General features: G+C 38.9%; 1 protein-coding gene across 1 annotated transcript in view; it reads right to left on the bottom strand.

Moving 5' to 3' along the window:
• The window catches only part of PDE4D (phosphodiesterase 4D), a 1,528,950-nt gene extending 1,512,678 nt beyond the window's left edge, over positions 1-16,272 (bottom strand). The window contains exon 1 of the mRNA XM_034960060.3: positions 16,075-16,272. The gene's annotated coding sequence lies outside the window, so the exon portion shown is untranslated. The remainder of the gene's footprint in view (positions 1-16,074) is intronic.
• Positions 16,273-16,521: the final 249 nt, after the last annotated feature.

Raw genomic sequence — 16,521 nt, 5'->3', positions numbered from 1 at the left:
CAGGCTGGAGTGCAGTGGCGTGATCTCGGCTCGCTACAACCTCCACCTCCCAGCTGCCTGCCTTTGCCTCCCAAAGTGCCGAGATTGCAGCCTCTGCCTGGCCGCCACCCCGTCTGGGAAGTGAGGAGCGTTTCTGCCTGGCCGCCCATCGTCTGGGATGTGAGGAGCCCCTCTGCCTGGCTGCCCAGTCTGGAAAGTGAGGAGCGTCTCTGCCTGGCCGCCATCCCATCTAGGAAGTGAGGAGCGCCTCTTCCCAGCCGCCATCCCATCTAGGAAGTGAGCAGCGTCTCTGCCCGGCCGCCCATCATCTGAGATGGGGGGAGCGCCTCTGCCCCGCCACCCCGTCTGGGATGTGAGGAGTGCCTCTGCCTGGCCGCGACCCCGTCTGGGAGGTGAGGAGCGTCTCTGCCCGGCCGCCCCCTCTGAGAAGTGAGGAGACCCTCCGCCCAGCAGCCACTCCGTCTGAGAAGTGAGGAGCCCCTCTGCCCGGCAGCCGCCCCGTCTGAGAAGTGAGGAGCCCCTCTGCCCGGCAGCCGCCCCATCCAGGAGGGAGATGGGGGTCAGCCCCCGCCCAGCCAGCCTCCCCATCCGGGAGGGAGGTAGGGGGTCAGCCCCCGCCCGGCCAGCCGCCCTGTCCGGGAGGGAGGTGGGGGGTCAGCCCCCGCCCGGCCAGCTGCCCCGTCCGGGAGGTGAGGGGCGCCTCTGCCCAGCCGCCCCTACTGGGAAGTGAGGAGCCCCTCTGCTGGGCCACCACCGCGTCTGGGAGGTGTACCCAACAGCTCATTGAGAACGGGCCATGATGACAATGGCGGTTTTGGTGAATAGAAAAGGGGGAAAGGTGGGGAAAAGATTGAGAAATCGGATGGTTGCTGTGTCTGTGTAGAAAGAAGTAGACATGGGAGACTTTTCATTTTGTTCTGTACTAAGAAAAATTCTTCTGCCTTGGGATCCTGTTGATCTGTGACCTTACCCCCAACCCTGTGCTCTCTGAAACATGTGCTGTGTCCACTCAGGGTTAAATGGATTAAGGGCGGTGCAAGATGTGCTTTGTTAAACAGATGCTTGAAGGCAGCATGCTCATTAAGAGTCATCACCACTCCCTAATCTCAAGTACCCAGGGACACAAACACTGCGGAAGGCCGCAGGGTCCTCTGCCTAGGAAAACCAGAGACCTTTGTTCACTTGTTTATCTGCTGACCTTCCCTCCACTATTGTCCTATGACCCTGCCAAATCCCCCTCTGTGAGAAACACCCAAGAATGATCAATAAAAAAAAAAAAAAAAGAAAGAAAGAAAGAGAGAGAGAGAGAAAGAAAGGAAGGAAGGAAGGAAAAAGAAAGAAAGAAAAAAGAAAGAAAGAAAGAAAAAGAAAGAAAGAAGGAAAGAAGGAAGGAAGGAAAGGAAGGAAGGGAAGGAAGGGAGGCAGAGAAGCAAGGGAGGGAGGAAGGAAGAAAGAAAGGGAGAAAGAGACCTCCTATATTTTGGGACAACTGGTGAAATTTGAATAAAGTTTGGAGATCAGACTTCAGATATTAGATATTACCACATAGGGGTAATGGGGTATGATGTCTGCAACTTACTTTCAAATGGTTTAGAAAAGTGCTCTTAATAATATGTATATGTTAAAGAACAAGAGAATGATAAAGTAAATGTGGCAAAACGTTAACAATTGGTAAATTCAGATGAAGAATATCCTAAAACTTTTTGACAATTCTTGCAACTTCCTCTAAATTAAAATTATTTCAAAAAGTTTTTTTAAGCTAACAAATCTTGCTGCCCTGGCACACACAGAGCTGATCATGGCCTTCCCCTGCCACTCCACTCCTCAGATCCCCTCACCAAAGTGTCAATGGCTCCCCATGCCAACCCAAAAAGTCCGAAGAGCTCATCTGGTATGCAAACCATACTACCATATGCTTTCACCTCTGTCATTCCAATTTCATGGTGCTCTTCCCAACACTATGCACTCTACACCCTCCCCACTGTTTGATGTACCATGCCCCCTGACCCCACCCCAGCCCCCCAGCATTATTCCGCTTCAAAGCCTTTGAAAAGGCTATTTCCTTTACCTAGAGTAAAACAACCTTTTTTTCCTAAAGATAAGCATCAGTCACATCCTTGCCTCAAGGCCTAATTTGAATCCTATTCTTTCCAAGTCATCACTCAGATCCACCCAGTTGGAATTTTTTTTATCTTCCCAAGGCAGGTGTTGACCTCTGTGTTTGGCTTACTATCTCAGTCCCTTTGAGCTATATTAAAAAAAAAAAAAAAAAAACCTTAGACTGGGCAATTTATAAACAACAGAAATTTATTGCTCATAGTTCTGAGAGCTGTGAAGTTCAAAATCAAGGCACCAGCAGATTAAATGTCTGGTGAGGGCTCATACCTTATAGACAGCACCTTCTATGTGTCCTCACATGATGGAAGGGGCAAACAGGCTGCCTCAAGACTCTTTATAAGGGCACTAATTCATTCATGGAGAGAGAGCCCTCACAACCTAATCACCTCCCAAAGGCCCCCCTCTTAATACCACCACTTTGGTGATTAGGTTTCAGCATATGAATTTGAGAGGGATACAAAAATTCAGACTATAGCACTTACCTCCACTCCTTATACTGGAAATTTCATTTATGTGTCTTTCACCCACCAAATTAGGAGTTTGCAGAGGCTGGTAAAAATGTGGTTTTCATCTTTATAACCCTTGTCCCTTTTTAAATAATTTTAAAAACGTGTGCTGCCAGGGCTCATCAGCAGATTCAAGGCAACAGGGGAAGTCGCAGTTCTGGCAATGAGCTTCACTAAACATGCGAAGTCATTCAGACACACTTTCCACTCTCCACAGCTCCCAGCTCTGCAAGGAAAGGCAGAGAGGAGAGACATCCTCCACAGGCTCACCTTACCCCCAACAATGTTCCTGTATGGAGCTCCTCCCCTTTCCAGAAGCCCCTTCATTCGGTCAGGTCAGTTTGTCACACCCTGCCTCAGACCTTCCAGCAAGATCTGTGCAGCTGCTGCTGGCAGTGAAAGGATGTGTGTGAAGCTGCTCTAGCTGCAGGTTAGAGCTTCTCCAGGACTCTAAATGCTTGAATGGCTTTATTTTCAATACTTTACCTTTTTTTAAGAAAAAATAAATTTAAGCCTTTTGAAAAAACGTATGTAAAAGAGTCTTTTTTTAACTCCTTAGAAAGTTCTAGATAGAAAACAAAATAAGGGTGCTCAAAAGGAATAGAAATTCAATTCTGTTTGCTTTCTAGGTCTTCTCTCCCCTAATGTTATGCTCCCTAAGCACCCTGTCTTTCTTTCTTCTAGTGCCCATAGGTTTTGTTCAAATCAAGGCTCAGTTTCTTCTTCCATCTCTTCCTTCTACTGACAGAGACTAAGGCTCAAGGGCAATTAAGTCACTTGGCCAAGGTTATGTTGCCCTAAAGTGGCTCTAGGTTTGTTAGTGGGTTTATACATCCTACAACTGGAGCTTAGGATCAAACACTGAGATTTGGGGATTGCACATGTAGTTATAGCCAGAAGAGCCAGGTCCTTCAAGGAGAATAAGGAGAAAAATATAAGGCCAAGGTCTGGACATTGGGAAACCTGCACTTAGGGGACACAGGAAGTCATCCTATGACGAAAATGGCTTTCCATTAAACTCTAAGAGATTACTTCCTAAAACTCATTCTATAATAAGGAAAACAAAATATACCACTCTTGAGTAAGATCTAAATACAAGAACCATTCTTTTTCCTTTCATTCATTTAGCAAGTATTGATTAATGTCTATCATATACTAGAAATGTTTCTATGTTCTAAGGAGACAGTAGTGTACAAAACAGACTAAGTTCCTGTCTGCAGAGAATTTACCAGAGCTAATCTTGTAATATCTGAAAAATCAGAGACTTCCTAAAACAAGCTATTTATTCTCTATGAACTTCACTTCTCTCATCTGTTAAATGAAAAAAATAAAATAAAAATAACAGACAATTACCACCCACATCACATAGAGTTGCAGGGAAAGCTGAGTGAAATGTCATATAGAAGGTGCCTAACATAGAGTGACATTCAGTAGATAATCAATAAGGGGTAATAACTAAATCTGATTACATACTACCAGAGTTATCCTTCACTATCCCTCAGGACTCAATCTAACAAATAATCCTGTCAGCATGTTCTAAATCCAATCATTCAGATATAACCCTAGAGATTTTTGCTATTTCTGCATTCAAGTCTGCACTACACTCAATACTTTTTCCTCATTCCAAGTAATAACTGTAAAATCATAGTTTTTACATGCAAGTTTTATATATTTCTAATCCACATTAAAATCATCAGTAACTATTAAAATTTAAAAGTTCATGCATGTGACATAGCACCTAAAAGTAACTGAGATGTCACCGGAAGTCTGTTGGGTCTACTTTGGGAGATACTTCTCCACAGGCTCGACTTGGCAGAACTGATCACAGTATCTAAATTTGGCTTCTTTAAATGAAACACATTTTGGAGAGCTCCACAGTCTGCCATCCTCTCACAATCTCCACTGTTACTCTCCTAACACAGCCCCTGCCATGACTGTCATAGCCTCCCAACTTCCACCCTTGCTCCCTATAGCCTGTGCCCCACACAGCAGCCAGAATCAGACCATGTCTCTCCCCTGCCCCAAATCCACCAATGGATTGCCATGGCACTTAGAAAGAATGTAACGAGCTTACTGTTGTCTACAAAGGCCTTGCGTGATCTGGTCCCTTGTTGTCTCCCCCACCTCAGTTCCTACCCTTCTTTCCATTGGAAGTACAGCTGCTGCAGCACCAAACGTCATTCAGACAGCCTTGCATCCACTAATCCCCCTGCTTGCAGCACACTTTGCCCAGATTGTCATGGCTCACTCCCTCATTTCAGAAGCCTTCCCTCAACACTAATCAAAAAAGCACCTCCTCCATCATTCCCTTTCTGCTCACCTTGCTTTATTTTCTCAATAACCCTTATCACGGCCAAGCATTAAATTATGTATTTGTTTAATGTCTGTCAATCCCCATTAGATTATAAACTCTAGGATGGCCTCCATTTTGTCTACTTTTACACTAGTATATTACTAATGCCTGAAATAGTATGGAAGTCACTCAACAAATATATATTTGTTGGTTGAAGGTATGTGTGACTGGGCAAAGTGGATAACCAGTATTCTTTAAAATATGTCCAGTTTGAAGTTCCTCTATGACATGTAGAATAGGCAGGAAGAAATGCAAACCTGGAGTTAAGGAGAGAGGAAATCAAACAGCAAGAGCATATGAAAGCATGATCAAAACCCCACGGACTCACCCAGCAAATGCTATAGTAATAGCGGCTCCAAAATACAGAAATTGATTAGAGACGGAATAGAGCTCAGGGATAGATATGAATAAAACTGAAAAAGAACCAACTTCATTATTCAAGAATTTGTGGCTTAAACTCAATTTGCTTTAAAAAGGAGGAGTTAGGGGAGAAGTGTGTAAGTAAATAAGCAAAATTTTAATTTTAGCCTGTAATAACAACTTACTCCCTGACCAAGCTTTAAAAACAGTGCTGAAAAGTAACCAGATAAGTTGAGATTTTTCTGTTTGTTTGGTTTGATTTTACACAGTATGTAAAAGTTAAATTTCCAAAAGGGAGGCTGTTAAGATGGAGGAAAAAAGGTGAAATGACTTCTGGTAGACTGAGTGTATTAATGGCCCAACTCATGGCCTTCCTATGTATGCACACTTTGACTCATAACTTTACAATCCTCCACTCGGACTTGGAGTTCCACCACAAACTGCTTTGGCCAGTGGGGTGTTAGCAAATGTGACACACAAAGAGACTTGAAAAGTGCATGTGTGTTGCCAACTACCATTTTACACAACTGGACTTGCCCATGCTTCGACCCCAGACACCACTATGAAAACATCCCTGAGCTAGCCTGTTGGAGGGATATGAGAGACGTGGGAAGGAGCATTGACTTTACCAAGGAAGGTCATCTTGGCTTGCCAGCTAACTCCTAATGCATGAGTAAGGCTTGCTAAAACAATCAGAATCTGCTTAGATAAACAGAACTCCCCAGCCAACTGGTAGACTCATGAAAATCTTCAATGATTATCCTTTTAATCATTTATCCATTTAATCCAAAACTATGTTTTGGAACTGTTTGTTACACAACAATAGCTAACTGATACAACTTGGATAATTTCCTCCAAATAACAAAGGAGATTAAAAGAGGAGGTTGAAGGAGTCCCTTAAATTCAAATTCAAGGTCATAATTTTAAAATATTTTATCTAAAAGTCTAAAGCATTTAAAAAACAAATTCAGCAAAAGAATTCTGGATTTTCTGGTTAAATCTTTTTAAATCATTTGAAAACAAGATTATGAGAAAATACATTTAATGTAATTGCAATCCAAAGCTGAACCATTAGCATCCCAACCATTAGCATCCCCTTAAATTATAAAAATGGGGTGATTTTTTTTACAAGTATAAATAACTTACACTGAGTAAGCTGTCTGGTTTTCTTTATGGCCTCCAAGAAAAACAAAATGGAGCCACGTACGTTCACTTCATCCTTCAGTAATTCTACTCTAGCCTCATCACAGGGGACTTCTCATTTCCGTAGCACTAGAGTCTATTTTCATTAAAAGAAACGATTCCTTCCTTCATCTTTAAAACATTAACTACCTTCTTGTATATATACCAGATTCACTTAAAGAACTACAGCTAAAAGAAACCAGCAACTATTTGCTTCTATTCATGCTTTTGTATTGGCATAAGCACTACCTCTTTTCCCCTCCAAGGTTATCTTTTCTTTTTTCTTTGCATATTTCCCAGGAGCTCTGCACTAAAGCATAAACTTTCACATTAGAGAAGTGAATAATAAAGCAGACACCAGAGGAATACATATCCTGTTTGAAAAGGCTTTCTCACCCAGCCTCCTTCACGCTTGCAGACTCATACCCAGTGCAGTTGACAATTTTAGTTCACTCAGAATCCATTGTATATTCTTTTCCATAAACATACACATCTTTGTATGAGGAGAAAGTTAACCAAATTGAGAACATTATTAAAGACACAAGTAATAATATGCGCTGTAGAGCCTTCTAGTATGCTGAGTCTTATTTGGTCCTCCTTGTGTGGCAAGCATAGCCTGGATTCCCACCTCTGTTTTACAGGCAAGGAAACTGAGGCTGGCGGTGGCAATGTAACTTGATGTTTCTCCTTTATAAAGTGACTAAGTCAGGATTCAAACCCAAGTTCAAGATCCTTTTCTGTACACTATGCTTCTGAATCTTACAGCGTTGGGGAGGGGGGAAGTTTTCATGTAAAAGAAAAGGACAACAGACATATTTACATTTACTTTGAATAATTGCATGAAAAAAGGAGCTACCAACTGGTAATATCTCTAGAACAACATTCTACAGCACACAACAGAAAGCTATATAATTTTGCATCATGTTATATACTGATCACACTAGAGCAACAAATACTAAAATGAAGATTCCCAAACAACTTGGCTTGACAATCACAGCTTCACCACCTCTTAATATTCACAATGTGCTGTTTGTTCTTTATCCAACATAAACTACTGCAATAAATTCTTGTTTCTCCAAAATACATTTAAGGGATGTGGTGCTGCAAATAATTGAATAGGCAGGTTAGTGGAGACTACTAAATGTAGTAACATCTCATTTATTTCTGTCTCTGTCCAATTTTAAAGCTCTAGAACAGAGTTTGGTAAACTCTTTTGTAAAAGGTCAGATATTAAATACTTTAGGCTATACAGACCATATGGTCTCTGCGGGAACCACTCAATTCTGCCCTTACAGTGTGTGAAAGCAGCAGTAGATTATATATAAACAAATGAGCATGGCTGTGTTACAATAAAACTTTATTTACAAAAAACAGATTTGGCCTACAGGAAGTAGTAGTTTGCCAACCCTTGCTCTAAAACATAACCCTCACCCAGAAGGAAAAAATGCAGTCACGTCTTATTTACTCTCAGGGGAGAACTGACACCCTGAGTGACACCTATTCTCTCATTTTATACATAGGTTTTAGAAACTAGGCTATTTTCTTGCTTACAGCCTATAGCAAAATAGGAGCAGGAATTTTAAAGCAAGGGTACTAGTATAGGCAGTAGACTGAAGTCCAAACCCTTAGAACATCACCAGAGGGCTGATGCAGTAGAGCAGTCTGGGCCAGTTAGTGCAGGGGCAAACACTCTTCCTAAATCCCTTCATGTCCTCTTAATCATCTCAGTATCACCTCAATCAGTATCACCAAAGGAAGATTCCATTTAATCTCTCTAAAACAGAAGAAACAAAGATGCAGGGATCCTTTTGTAAAGACCCATGAAAACTGGCTATATCTAGAAGTTTTGAAACTGACTGAATAAACTTCAGCTATCTAGAAAATATATTTTGTGAAATAATCAGTTCCCCAAATAATAATAAGATGACAAACATTTATAAAACACTATGAGATATGCATCATTCGAAGCAATTTTGAAATTAATATACGTAAAATGTAAAGCATTTTACGTATATTAATTTACTTAATCTCTACAACAACCCAACCAGATAGGTACTATTGTTATCCCATTTTCCAGATAATTAAATGGAGGTACATGAAGATTAATTAGTTTGTCCAGAGTAACTCAGGTACTAAGTGGCAGAGCTGGGATCTGAACCCAGGCAGTCTGGCTCGAGAGACCACAGAGTTATGGGTTGATGCAAAAGTAATTGCAGTTCTTGCCATTTTCATGACAAAAACCGCAATTACTTTTGCACCAACCTTTTGCACCAATAATTGCTACACTATGCTGAGGCATTACTTTATACCTATATGCGGACTGCCTTAGTTCAAAGACCAGAAATATAATACATATACTTAAAATATCTATTAAATAGAATATAATCTTCAGAATCTTAAAACTGAGACATATCAGTGTTTTCAGTGCCTCAGGGTGAAGAATGCAAGTGCCTATTATTATTGTTCAGTTTCACCAAAATAAAAAGATTGCTAGGATGTCAGATTCAGGATATTTTATTCTTTTGGTGTTGTATTTTAAATTGTTTTTGGAATGAGCTAGGGAAATAAACAACAAGTAAATGGAGTTATGGGAAAATTCTTTTTAGGCATTCCTAGTCTAATCAGATAAATATGAGAATGTGACATGAGTTCGTGCTTCTATTTTTTAGGTCAGGATATGAAGATTAAAACAGTTTCTATTTGTTGTCTTTATTTTTTAAGTAGCTTGATTGTAAATTTGGTTTATAGGAGGAAAATAATTTGGTTGTTAAAATAGCTGAGTTTATTATTGGCTTAACACCCAACAAAAATATTTTAACCTACTATATCCAAGATAAAGGACTAAAATTGGTTTGACAGGCTTATGACTTTTATTGAAACTGATGTTTTATTAACAGAAAATTAACAGATTTGGAGAGATTTTTTAAATAGAATAATCTGGAAAAAATTGTTTACTGAGAGGTAACTGTGTTTTTTTTATTTGTGATATAAATACTTTTGTTGATCCCTAGAAGTTCAGAGTGGAGAAAAATCTTCTAGCTTCTGAAAAACAGAAGCTACAAACCAAGCTTATGTTAGTTGCACCATTTGCTCGACTCCATGCAAGAAAAATTTCTCCAAAACCTACCTGTACACTTACTTTATAGCAGTTTTCCCCAATAAGAAGTTAGCATTTACTGCAAAGTTTATAAAATACCCAAGGAACTATGGAGAATGAATGAATTTTGATTAGCCATTTCAACTTCCTTGACAATTGTTCATTTTCTCCCCACCTTTTTATAAAACTACAAAGCAAGGGATTCAAATACCTGACATAGAAGAGGATGGGTGAGGTAAAGAGAGAAAAATATCCCAGGACTACTTTTTCACTGTAAGACATAAGTATTAAATCATAGCAATCTCTATAATCACAATGTTCAGTGATATTTTAATAGCCTTGGAAATTTTTTAACATATGGATCAAGAATTTAAAAGTAAAATCATTTTCCTAATTTCTTCCAGATGGTAAATATTATAATTTTTTCCATTACCTTATTGGTTACAAGGCATAGATTCTACATAGACATACTGAAGAACAGTAAGGAAAGAAAAGAGAAAAGAAAAAAAGGTATGGCAGAAATAGCTTAGTGGATCATTGTTGTGGACTGAATGTTCATATCGTCCCAAAATTCATATGCTGAGATCTAATTCCCAATGTGTTGGTGCTTGGAGATGGTGTCTTTGGAAGATAATTAGGTCATGAGAGTGGAGCCATCAGGAATGGGGTTCGTGCCTTTACAAAAAGAAGCCAGAGAGCTAGCTCACCCTCTTTCTGCCATGTGAAGGTAATAGGAGAATTCAGCCACTTGCAACCCAAAAGACAGCCCTCACCAGAACCTGACCAGGCTGGCACACTAATCTCAGAATTCTAGCCTCCAGAACTGTAAAAAAAAAAATAAATTTCTGTTGTTTATAAGACACCCAGTTGATGATACTTTGTTACAGCAGCCTGAACTAAGACAATCACCAAACCAACTTTTTATTCTTCCCAGACACAAATAAGACTATAGCCCCAGCTTCCCTTTCACTATATGGGGCCATGTGACCAAGCTCTGGCCAATAGAAGGTGAGCAGACTTCTATGAGTTTTCTCCTTTGCCAAAGCACAGACACCAGGAAGCTGGTCGTGACAACAAGGTGATAAGAGTAGAGTCACAAGAACACTGCTTGAATGAATGAGAAGAATCTGCCCATCAAGAATACTCACTTTAGGCTTTGATTGAGTGAGAAATAAACTTCTCAGTTAAGTCAACAAGATTTCAGATTTTATATGTTATGGCAGTTAACATTACCAAAACTAACATGTAGAATCTAATAAGGACATCTAAAGCTCTGGAAATGTATTTCCTGGAATGGTACAATTTTATTCCTTTCTTGTTGATTTTAGATTTTATAACATAATTGTATATCTCAGATGTTATTATCATATCTTCCATTAAATATCATGTTTGTAGATAATTGTCCTAGCTGCAAAATATATAGATGCTTATAAATTTTGTTTTAGCAATTTTAAGTAGCAATATATATTGTCAGTACATCCTAAACTGAAAGGGCAGAGATCTGGATTCTAGTTCCAGGTACCCTAGGTTCCTGTCTCAGTTCTACTGTATATGAAACTTAAACCTGGTAACATCTTGGTTCCACCATTTATTTGTCAAATATGGTAACTGAATTAAATAAGGCTGGAGACTCTAAAAAGTAAAATTTTATAAGAAAATTTTCGTGTTTCTTTTCTGGGGGTGGGTGGGGGACAGGGTCTCACTCTGTTGCCTGCCCAGGCTGGAATGCAGTGATATAATCACGACTCAACTGCAGCATGGAACTAACAGGCTTAAGTGATCCCCCACCTCAGCATCCCAAGTAGCTGGGACCACAGATGTGAGCCACCACACCCAGCCAAGAAAATTAATATATTTCTACCCAGTACTTTTTGTATATACTATAGATTGGTCATTCCTTCATTATTAACATAGAAAATATTTTGAGGAGAAAAGTAGCAACCTCATAATAACCCTTTTTCTTTGAGAATTATCCTAAAAGTTCTGCAAACATGAAATAAATGTCTAGTAGGTTATAAGCTCCTTAAGGAAACCATGTCTTGTTCATCTTTGTGTTTCTAGCACCTAACTCCTGATTTTTGCTGAATAAATAAAGTCTTATTGAGAAGTTTAAAAAAACATTATTTCACTATAGTTTTAAATTACTGAAGAAGTGTTCTTATCCAATCACCAAAGGTACAAAAAAGTCAGGTCAATGGCCCTAGATCCAGTTTTCAAATACTACTACAAATGAAATTGTTTCATTCCTAGAAAGTTCTCTCATGAATTTCTGGGTGAGCTGTGTGAGATAAAAGTGGAGATAATCCACTCCATTTTAATATGTTTTACTTATTGTGATTCCTCTATGATTTCTTCTATCTTTTAAAAAGGGTTCAACAGGTGAAATGGGTAACTGCTTTAGCATAACCAATATTGCTGTTAGGAAATCATCAAACTATAACAGCAGTGAGCTGAAACCACTGAAATGTAGGATGCAGCTATGGACATTATTCCAAAAAGCCTAATGATTTTCTGAAGCAGAACCACCTAAAAATTTGGGATTCAAAACTGTTAATTGATCTTTCAAATCATTCAGAAGGTCATTTTGACCATTCATTGCATCCCTGAGATGAAAAGACTACTAGGAATAAGCATCACCTCAAAACCTACATGATTATTTCCTTAGCAAAATTTAATAATGAGAGTCAAGACAGGAATTTAAAAAAAAAAAAACCCAAGAACATCTGTCAGTCTAAATTTCCTAACCCACTTTTTCCTGTGAGGAAAATATGTCCTCTAAAACTTCGTCATTGGCAGCTCTAAATGTAGGCTGTGAAGGAATGCTTATCTAACTATTGGCTTAGTGCTGTATCTAAGTGGAAAGAAAATTACGGCACAAGCTTAACCAACAGGAACATTCATCTTGTTTGAGGGAAGCAAACATAGCTTAGAAAGTTAGTCAATCCAATCAATAAGAAATATATCTGATACTTTCCATTTTAAAAATTGAAAATTTGCAAAGAATTTTTATTAATATACTGATAATTGTTGCAATATGTAATATTTATACGGCTATGGCACATGGAAGTTTACTAAATATGTTTTCACATACAATGCCACATTCATTTATCACAGTAAACCTATCGGTATTTTTAATACTCAAGTAATAGATGGATCAGCATTGAAGCTCCAATGGGAGATTCAATGGGAGCTTAAACAAATGTAAGGTCCAAAAGCCTTCATAACATTAGGATCAAACAGTGAAGATTTTCTTTGCTTCAAAAGTTTTGTCCATTACTGGGAATATGTTTTAGAAGTAAAGAGTCCTAACCCTAGCATGATGAGCTACAGTCATAATAATAGTGTACATGTACAGCACATTACAAATTACACGTTACAATGTTCTTTTGACAAGCACTTTCTCATTGTGATGTGGATATTCACCAATCTAGTAAAATACCAGAACATATATCATTATTTTCATTTTAAAGACATAGAGACTGAGGCTTAGAAAACGTTTCATGGCCTGAGCGTGGTCCCGTTGACTCTAAGATTAATTCACCAAAATGTTCTGCTTCTTGAAATCAGATATTAGAGGAACACAGTTATAGTTAAGCTGGAATCACTGATTGTCTAGAAATTAAATGAAAGCTCCTCTTCCACCAGTGTCTAGCTCCACAAAAGGAGGGACTTAAAGAAATGTAGGGCATTTAACTCCTTGGTGGTGTGCTTTTTCTGTGGGAAGAGGGATATTTGTTTCATTCGTTTTGTTCTGCTTTTTTAAAAACATGCTCAAGGTAGACAGCAACTCTTTTGAAAACACAAAGTAAGAATAATTAAATTCTTGGGCAAGCTGAAGAAATCAAATCAGTCCTATATATAACACAGGAAAAACGTTGGAGGGAAGAGCAAATTTTTCCAAAAACAAAATTCACCAAAAAAAAAACCCACTGGAAAATGTAATTCAATCAAAAAATTATATTTTTTTCAATTTGGATTTATGTCTTTGCTTCAGTAGGTAGTGTTAATAGTCTCCAAATGCCAGTGTGTATTCATGAACACTTAGCAAGTTCATGATGTGATACATTCCTTTTTGGATACATCTTTTGTCAAATCCATCTGTCTATGGCAGATATGCATAGTTTTACAGAACCTTATCTGCAAAAGAACTTCCACAGTTAGACAAAAATGGTTTTAGAAAATTGAGAGGAGTGGATAGAAGAAAGATCAACTATTGCTGTTTGGGAGATTTTTTTTGCTTTCCCCACCATGCCTTGCCCCCAGCCCACTGTCCACTGGGCACCTGGCAACTCTAGACTCCATTTCTTAAAGCTCTGTTCTTTCACAAGTAAGAGATATGACTCTGGCATCTCAGGAAGAACTGAAGTGATGGAAGTCCCAGAGGAAAGTACCGATGCAAGACGTAAATACTCCTAGTATACACCCACCAGAATTTCCTTGAGCCTTGGTTTTAAACATCCTCTGAATTATATAGGCAGCTGATTAATGTTTGATAATTAAGCATTTTTATGTGATTCATCTCAATAAGAGCCCAAGCAAGGTAATGTAAACAATGAAGGCATAAAAAGGTGGAAGGAGATGTGAATACTACACCAAGTGGGCCACATGGACCCAAGGAAAAAGAGGAGCTGAGTTGAAGTCAGGAGCTGATTCAGATAAAGCAGCTTCAACTCTACTACTTCTTACTCTTAGATGGGCTCCAGACCACCTTGAGGGATGGGATTATATTTATTTTATAGATGCACTCCTTTCTCCCACTAATACAGTCAGTTAGGAATGTATAGCTAAGAATGAGCCAACCATTACTATTCGTGTCTATGGCTACAGAAACTCAATAAATCAACTCACTATTCTGGGTCAATAAATGAACTCATTATACTGTTTCTTCATGAAGTAAATGTGTTTCTAAAGGAATGTATTAAAATTACATTTTTAAAAATCTATGTATTTTGCATATATTTGATTGATACAGAAAAGGAGTCTACGTTGGCTACTTTTCTTTCTTTCTACAAACTTCATTCATTGGTGTGATCTGAAAGGGGATAATATTTCAGAAAGCAAAAATATTTTTAACAACAAAACTTTGTATTTCCAGTGTGATCTAAACACAAAATTATGCAAAACACAACTAATATTTCTCTCCTACTGGCTAAATCATGCCAGTTGTTTAGGTGCAATCAAAAATAAACCACTAATGTTATTTTTATAGGAATTGGCAAGTAATTGCCAACTACAGCTATTAAAAGTTTATATTTGCCACAGGAGCCTGTGATTTTAAATACTGTTCAAATGATTTATGCTTGAGAGTTATACATAGCACAAATATATACATTTGTATCTACAGGTCTAAAGAGGAAAAATTAGACAAAAAGCAACTTGAAAAGCAACCCCTTTTTTTTTTAATGACCTACCTTTGTGCTGTATTGAGAAAAAGTATAAAAATTATTTGGGAGGAAGAAAAATATTTCTAAGCACTAATTTCACAGGCAAAAGCCCTATTATTTTTTATGATAGGCTAGGGGAAATCAATAATGATTTAAAAGCAAAAAGTAAACTGCTCACATTTACCAGTCTATACTCAGTATTAATTCTACCCTGCAGTGTATGCTATAGAAGGTAATGAAATGCTGATGTTTTCTGGTTTTCCACTTCAATCTGCTCCAGCTTTATCCTAAACCTTGTCAGCAACAGAAGTTACCCCCCAGCAATCATACAAACCTAATAACGGCTTCCCTGGCTTAATTTGATCTGCTCCAATCACAAATTCCAATCCACATACTTTCTTCTGTTATGGTTGTGTCTGTATGTGTTTAATGTACTTTTTATAAGGCTTTTTTACAACAAGTACAAGGTTTTTCATTCAGCCCTCTACCACATAAACAGAACCACTGAAGAGAATTTTTGTTCATATAAAAATGTTTTAGTTATTCATAGTGTATGTCTTCAATTGGCTGCAGATTACAGTGAACAAAAGTATTGCTGCCATCATTTTACATTTCTCCTGTTACTGCACCCTATCTGCTGTGTACCCCTGTCCCCAAAGCATTTATTATAATATTTGCTGCTTGCTCTCAGTTTTGGACTGAGATGCTTGGGGGTGGGAAAACTTAAAACTTGCCTGACTCAAGTGCTCTCTAAGCTTTGATCCCAGCATCCTGCTTTAACCTGCTCCTGTTGGACCTCTGCCACTTTACTGACCCCATAAAACAAACAGAGCTAGCAAATGCATCAAACAGCCTCCTTCAAAATGCAGCTTGACTGTGATTCATGGCACAAAGCTGGAAAAACCCTGCCAGTTCTTAGAAGCTTTAAGATTCATCGTCTTGAACTTGATACACATAGTATAGCACCTTAAAAACGAATCATCTGCTAGTTCAGTATTTTCTACTTACAATCACTCCCTCCCAGGGCATGTAATTAATTTACTGAGCTTTAAAAAAAATATCAGGATTACTCACACAGTCTTGAAGATGCAATGTCAGCTATTTAGGACAGAAACATCCAAGGCCGTGTCAGAACTCAATTACGACTACATATGCATTAAGGCAGGAACTGGCAGGCCTCAGGGTACGCCAACTATAGGACTCGTGCTTCTCGTACGCTGGGCTATAATCTATGAAACTGAGCTCCAGAGCCAGCCAATCACTTAGCTCCTCATAACAAGTCTAACTGGCTCTGGAAAGCTGAAAGGGCTGCACTGGAACAACACAGATGAGATATTCTACACATTAATCTACTTATCTGGATTCACTTTGCCTCTAAAGGCCAGAGAAAAATCACAGCTTCCTTGTCGGAGGGGAAAAGGACAGGTGATCTGGGGAAAACGCAGCTACACCTGGAGCAAGGTCTCTTCCCGGCTTGGCAATCTCAGCTGTGCCGGCGCTACAGGACCCGAGCCGTCCCAA

Source organism: Pan paniscus, chromosome 4 (assembly GCF_029289425.2).
Source record: "Pan paniscus chromosome 4, NHGRI_mPanPan1-v2.0_pri, whole genome shotgun sequence".
NCBI lineage: Eukaryota > Metazoa > Chordata > Mammalia > Primates > Hominidae > Pan > Pan paniscus.
The sequence above is the reverse complement of the archived record's forward strand: the minus strand, read 5'-3'. Positions and strand labels throughout refer to the sequence as shown.